Here is a 6,938-nt window from a genome sequence, read left to right on the forward strand (position 1 = left end):
GAACAGATCTGAAGTGACTCCTCCGTATAGAAGCTTAGTTTAATGTTCTGTGTATTCAAGTGTTACAAACTATTCCCTCCCTTTTATAAAACACACATTTAAAAAATCTTCTGGTAGAATAAGAGGTGAATGCCGAGTGCCTCTGTATAAATAATTTACTCATTTATGGCTAGAGTATCACCCGCTTTCTCTCTGTAGAGAGCAGGCTGTCAAATATTATCCTCTTCCCTTGAAACCTCTGATTCTTCTACAGCAGCTCACTCTCCATAAACAGTCCCTCTGTATGAGAATTTTGAACACAAGTCTTCTTTCATGTTTAGCACAACATGCCTGTAAAGACAAAAGAATGATTTCCTGCTGCCATCTGAACATGTACAGTGCCTGAAGGAGAGAGTGCGTGCTCTCAGCTCCCCTTAGGATCTTAGTGTCACTTCCGTTAACTGACCTAGGTCCTACCTGATATTATAACTATCAGTACTAGAAATAGGCCAGATTGCCACATTTTTATTCTTGAAATGATTAAAGCTGCAACAGGAGCCTTGGTCAGAGAGTCTGGAGTGAGGCATTAGCAATTTTGGATTCAGGATAGATTATGAGTTATTAAGTGTGTGACCCTGGGCAAGTCACTCAATTGTTAGAGTTTTATGTCCTTATTTATAAGATAAGAAGGTCAAATAAAAAATAAAAAAGGTTTTACCTGGGTCTCAGACTTTATGATTCCATACTAATTGAGAGGACAAGTTTTGTTTTTTTTTGTTTTTTTTTTTTTTGAGACGGAGTCTTGCTTTGTCGCCCAGGCTGGAGTGCAGTGGCATAATCTTGGCTCACTGCAACCTCCGCCTCCTGGGTTCAGGTGATTCTCCTGCCTTAGCCTCCCGAGTAGCTGAGATTACAGGCACATGCCACCACACCCAGCTGATTTTTGTAATTTTAGTAGACATGGGGTTTCACCGTGTTGGCCAGGCTGGTCTCGAACTCCTGAATTCAGATGATCTACCCACCTCAGCCTCTAAAGTGTTGGAATTACAGGCATAAGCCACCACACCTGGCCAATACTTTGTATCCTTTAATCCAATCAAGTTGACACTCAGTATTAACCATCACTCAGGCCATCCTCCCTTTTGTCCACTCCTTACTGGGTAAAGGAAGCACTGGCCAGGGAATGCTGATGGGAACCTTTGCTGTGATGGGGAGAGATTATGTGCTTGTTCTAGCCTGGAGGGAGAGTCCTGATCTTTGCAGGCCTTATTCATCCATAAGCCTGGATAGCGGCCATAGGCTTGGCTCTGTGAGGGGCACGGCTTATTGATTTATCCCTCGGGCCTGATGCTTCCTGCCTGTGGAGACAGTGCCCAGAGCTGTCTCACCCCTGCTTCCTGCTTCTCTCATTGGTGTGTTGGAAGAAGCATGGGGTAAGCATGGCTGGGCCCTTCATCTCTGCCCCTGTGGAGAAGCCAGGCCACAGAGAGCACATGCAGGGCCCAGGGCTCCTTGAGCAGAGAGCCTAATTCTGGGTTCCGTGTAAAGCATACTTGCCCTATGTTCCCCAGCTTGCTTCTTACCACTGTCATAAGGTTTTCAGCCCCCACAAATGACTGTTCTGGCATTTCCTATCAGTTCAGTACTCAAGCAAGGGAAAGGATGTGATTTATTGGGCCTTCTGGAAGACTCATGTAAGACCTAGGCTTCTCTTCCCTTACCTGGAGGGGCCTCTTCCCTTACCTGTAAGGGTCTCTTCCCTTAACTATAGTGGTCTCTTCCCTTACCTGGAGGGGCCTCGTCCCTTACCTGGAGGGGCCTCTTCCCTTACCTGGAGGAGCCTCTTCCGTTACCTGGAGGGGCCTCTTCCCTTGCCTGTAGGCAGGCGTCTCAGCTTCCTGCCGCGTGGTGTGGAGGCTGGAGGTGGGAGCCGTGGGGGAAGGTGTGTGTGCTATGCCGGGAGGCGATGCTGAGAAGGCAGCCTGGCAACCATTGCTTAGGGCCTCTTAGTCTTAAAAGGTAAAATCCCTCAGATAAGGAGAGGGATGGGCAGACAGTAAGACAGAGACGGGCGAGACCAGACAAGGGCGTGGTAAAGGAGGAGAGGGGAGAGTTGCCTAGGAGGAGAGCTGCTGGTCTGCACAGACAGAAACGGTGCTCCGGAAACAGCTGAGGTGGGCAGCAGCTGCGTGGAAACAGAGCACTGGCTTGGACGGAAGCCTGGCGAGACCACACTCCTAGGCGCTCTGAGAGCTCCTAACTCTGCAGAAGGTACCGTCATGCATTTAGGAGCCTGGATAAGCAGCTCTGTGCTCTTCAGGACCTCTGAGGCCAGCTCCCTGGGTCCAGGTAAGCTGGCTCAACTTTGGTGATGCAGGCCAAATTCTACTCCACATGTCAGCAGTTTGGATTTGATCTGGCGGAGACATTGGGTGGATGGTCACATCAGATCCCTTCCCTGATACAGTCCAGGATGTCCCTATTCTGTTTGTAGCTGTTCAGCCACCTGCTGAAGACTGTCTTGGAGGAACTCTGCTGCCTGGCGGGTGTTCCAGGTACGGGCGGGCTGGGTGTTCCAGGCACGGGCTGGCCGCATGGAGTTTTGTGCCTTTGTGTGGTCTCCACATGGTAGCATAGGCAGCTGAGAGAGACAGCCAGGCACAGCGTCAAAGCCAGCCCAGAGTACAGACTCCAGACCTATTCAAGCACAAAGGAGACCAGCCACCCCTCTGCTGCAGCAGCACGTGAAATGTCAAGGGAATGCAGGAAGCAAAAGGAGAAACTCAAGCTGGATGTCCTTTGCCAAGCATGACTTTAGTATTAGCAGCAAGACCTCAAATTAGAGACTCAACCCCTGATGCCACAGAATAATTTGTATACCCTTCAGTCATTCCTTCCTGAGCCACCCGACACAGGTAAGCTGGCTCTACTTTGGTGATGCGGGTCAAATTCTGCCCGGCATATCAGCAGGAGAATAGAGTCCCTGTTTTTGCATCTCCGCTGCTGCAGAGGAGCTTTGTTTCAACGGACAGCTCGCTTTGTTCTGAGCCTTTTGGGAATGGCGCACACTAAAGTGTCACTTAGCATCGATAAGTTTTTCAACTGACTGGATCTGTTGTTGTTGTCGTTGTTTTTATTTCTTCAGTAGTGAACTGCTGGCTCACCTGAACATGGTGGAAGGATGTTTTTTGCTGCCTGAACATGAGCAAATATTGGATCTGAGATCTTGGTGGGTTCTGGTCACCACCTGGGTGGACAGGACAGCCTCTTGGGCTTCTGGTAAAATGAGTTAGCTCTTAAATTTTCACATGTAAAAAGCACTAGACTTGCTACCGTGAATGATGTAAGAGGTCACTGTGAGGAGGAGGGCTCCTGGAAGCTTGCCCCATCATGGGGAAAAGGTGGTGCAGGATGGGGCTGAAGTGGATTTTCCTGAAGGTGTTGGAATGGACCTGCCATGTCATGGGAAGCCTGTCTACCCACTTATCCTGCATGGGATTTTCAAACTGTTTATACCAGAGAGGCCACAGAACCCTTGGTACTACAGAGAGTGGTCACATGCTAAGGAACCTTGAGGGGTGGGCCTTATGTCCTGCAGCGGAGAGCCGCTCTCTGAGCCACTCTCTGTCACTAAACATGTCTTACTGGCATCTCGTGCATCAGACGTGATCCCAGGGAGGCCCCAGTGTTGAACTGACTGTCAAAGGAGGCCCCACAGAGAAGGTGGCATTTGGGCAAAGACTTGCAGCTGGAGGGGCCGTGGAACTGTCAGGGGAGAGGAGGCTGCAGGATGGGGAGCCGAGAGGGAGCAAGGGACTTCCTTCTACAAGTCACCAAGGAGCTGTGGGAGTGGGGGAGGGCATTTGTGCCACGTCCATTACACACTTGAGGTCGGAAAGTGGGCAAATGTGGTGGCACTGACTGGGGGTTCCTGGGGTCGCTGGGCTGATGATGTTGGAACCATTTTGGGAATTTCATTTCCTCTCTTTTTTTTTATGACAGGGTTTCACTTTGTCACCCAGGCTGGAGTGCAGTGGCGCACTCTCGGTTCACTGCAACCTCCACCTCCCAGGTTTAAGTGATTCTCCTGCCTCACCCTCCCAAGTAGTTAGGACTACAGGCACCTGCCACCATCTCCAGCTAATTTCTGAGTTTTTTAGTAGAGGCGGGGTTTCACCACGTTGGCCAGGTTGGCCTTGAACTCCTGACCTCAGATGATCAACCCACCTTGGCCTCCCAAAATGCTGGGGATTGCACATGTAAGCCACCTCATCTGGCCCATTTCCCTCTTTATTCAGTAATCGGGGGCACAGAAAGAGGTCATCTTGACACCATTGTATGTTCATCATATCTCTATGAGGAAGAGACAGCTTGCTGGGTGTCCGCGGCCTGTTCAGCTCTGCACCCGCCCCTCCTCATCTGCAGTAATTGAGAGTCAGGCTTTGGTGCCTGCAGACCTGGGTGGGCCTGTTACCCTTGTCTGTGAAGTGAAGACAACAACAGTAGCTTCTGCGCAGGGCCTTGTTAAGACTCAAAGAAGAAGTGCACGTGAGAAGCTTAGCACAGGGGAGAGCTGTCATTGTGTTTACTGCAGAGTAAAACTTTTTCTTAATGGTAACCTTGGGCCAAGATTAGTTTCGAGAGTGTAACAAATCATGAAATCTGGGCATTAAAAAAAAAATCTCAGAACTTTAGGAAATACATTGAAGGCACATACAAATTTCAGTTGTGGGAAGTTATTCTTTTCTTGGTGGTTCTTGAGAAATGATGGGACACTGCTTTCCCTGTTTACTTACTTACGTGTGTCCCTGGACTGTGAGGTTGAATGGCTATTTTTGTTTGTTTGTTTGTTTACTTCTGGCGAGATTCTGTCGTCAACAGCACCGAGTAACGAACAGATCTGAAGTGACTCCTCCGTATAGAAGCTTAGTTTAATGTTCTGTGTATTCAAGTGTTACAAACTATTCCCTCCCTTTTATAAAACACACATTTAAAAAATCTTCTGGTAGAATAAGAGGTGAATGCCGAGTGCCTCTGTATAAATAATTTACTCATTTATGGCTAGAGTATCACCCGCTTTCTCTCTGTAGAGAGCAGGCTGTCAAATATTATCCTCTTCCCTTGAAACCTCTGATTCTTCTACAGCAGCTCACTCTCCATAAACAGTCCCTCTGTATGAGAATTTTGAACACAAGTCTTCTTTCATGTTTAGCACAACATGCCTGTAAAGACAAAAGAATGATTTCCTGCTGCCATCTGAACATGTACAGTGCCTGAAGGAGAGAGTGCGTGCTCTCAGCTCCCCTTAGGATCTTAGTGTCACTTCCGTTAACTGACCTAGGTCCTACCTGATATTATAACTATCAGTACTAGAAATAGGCCAGATTGCCACATTTTTATTCTTGAAATGATTAAAGCTGCAACAGGAGCCTTGGTCAGAGAGTCTGGAGTGAGGCATTAGCAATTTTGGATTCAGGATAGATTATGAGTTATTAAGTGTGTGACCCTGGGCAAGTCACTCAATTGTTAGAGTTTTATGTCCTTATTTATAAGATAAGAAGGTCAAATAAAAAATAAAAAAGGTTTTACCTGGGTCTCAGACTTTATGATTCCATACTAATTGAGAGGACAAGTTTTGTTTTTTTTTGTTTTTTTTTTTTTTGAGACGGAGTCTTGCTTTGTCGCCCAGGCTGGAGTGCAGTGGCATAATCTTGGCTCACTGCAACCTCCGCCTCCTGGGTTCAGGTGATTCTCCTGCCTTAGCCTCCCGAGTAGCTGAGATTACAGGCACATGCCACCACACCCAGCTGATTTTTGTAATTTTAGTAGACATGGGGTTTCACCGTGTTGGCCAGGCTGGTCTCGAACTCCTGAATTCAGATGATCTACCCACCTCAGCCTCTAAAGTGTTGGAATTACAGGCATAAGCCACCACACCTGGCCAATACTTTGTATCCTTTAATCCAATCAAGTTGACACTCAGTATTAACCATCACTCAGGCCATCCTCCCTTTTGTCCACTCCTTACTGGGTAAAGGAAGCACTGGCCAGGGAATGCTGATGGGAACCTTTGCTGTGATGGGGAGAGATTATGTGCTTGTTCTAGCCTGGAGGGAGAGTCCTGATCTTTGCAGGCCTTATTCATCCATAAGCCTGGATAGCGGCCATAGGCTTGGCTCTGTGAGGGGCACGGCTTATTGATTTATCCCTCGGGCCTGATGCTTCCTGCCTGTGGAGACAGTGCCCAGAGCTGTCTCACCCCTGCTTCCTGCTTCTCTCATTGGTGTGTTGGAAGAAGCATGGGGTAAGCATGGCTGGGCCCTTCATCTCTGCCCCTGTGGAGAAGCCAGGCCACAGAGAGCACATGCAGGGCCCAGGGCTCCTTGAGCAGAGAGCCTAATTCTGGGTTCCGTGTAAAGCATACTTGCCCTATGTTCCCCAGCTTGCTTCTTACCACTGTCATAAGGTTTTCAGCCCCCACAAATGACTGTTCTGGCATTTCCTATCAGTTCAGTACTCAAGCAAGGGAAAGGATGTGATTTATTGGGCCTTCTGGAAGACTCATGTAAGACCTAGGCTTCTCTTCCCTTACCTGGAGGGGCCTCTTCCCTTACCTGTAAGGGTCTCTTCCCTTAACTATAGTGGTCTCTTCCCTTACCTGGAGGGGCCTCGTCCCTTACCTGGAGGGGCCTCTTCCCTTACCTGGAGGAGCCTCTTCCGTTACCTGGAGGGGCCTCTTCCCTTGCCTGTAGGCAGGCGTCTCAGCTTCCTGCCGCGTGGTGTGGAGGCTGGAGGTGGGAGCGGTGGGGGAAGGTGTGTGTGCTATGCCGGGAGGCGATGCTGAGAAGGCAGCCTGGCAACCATTGCTTAGGGCCTCTTAGTCTTAAAAGGTAAAATCCCTCAGATAAGGAGAGGGATGGGCAGACAGTAAGACAGAGACGGGCGAGACCAGACAAGGG

The 6,938-nt window shown here is 48.9% G+C and overlaps 1 protein-coding gene across 1 annotated transcript in view; it reads left to right on the plus strand.

The window, feature by feature from the left end:
- The window catches only part of FNDC1 (fibronectin type III domain containing 1), an 81,746-nt gene that overhangs the window by 22,397 nt on the left and 52,411 nt on the right, over positions 1-6,938 (plus strand). The window lies entirely within an intron of this gene.

Source organism: Colobus angolensis, unplaced genomic scaffold (genome assembly GCF_000951035.1).
Source record: "Colobus angolensis palliatus isolate OR3802 unplaced genomic scaffold, Cang.pa_1.0 Scaffold35, whole genome shotgun sequence".
Lineage (NCBI taxonomy): Eukaryota > Metazoa > Chordata > Mammalia > Primates > Cercopithecidae > Colobus > Colobus angolensis.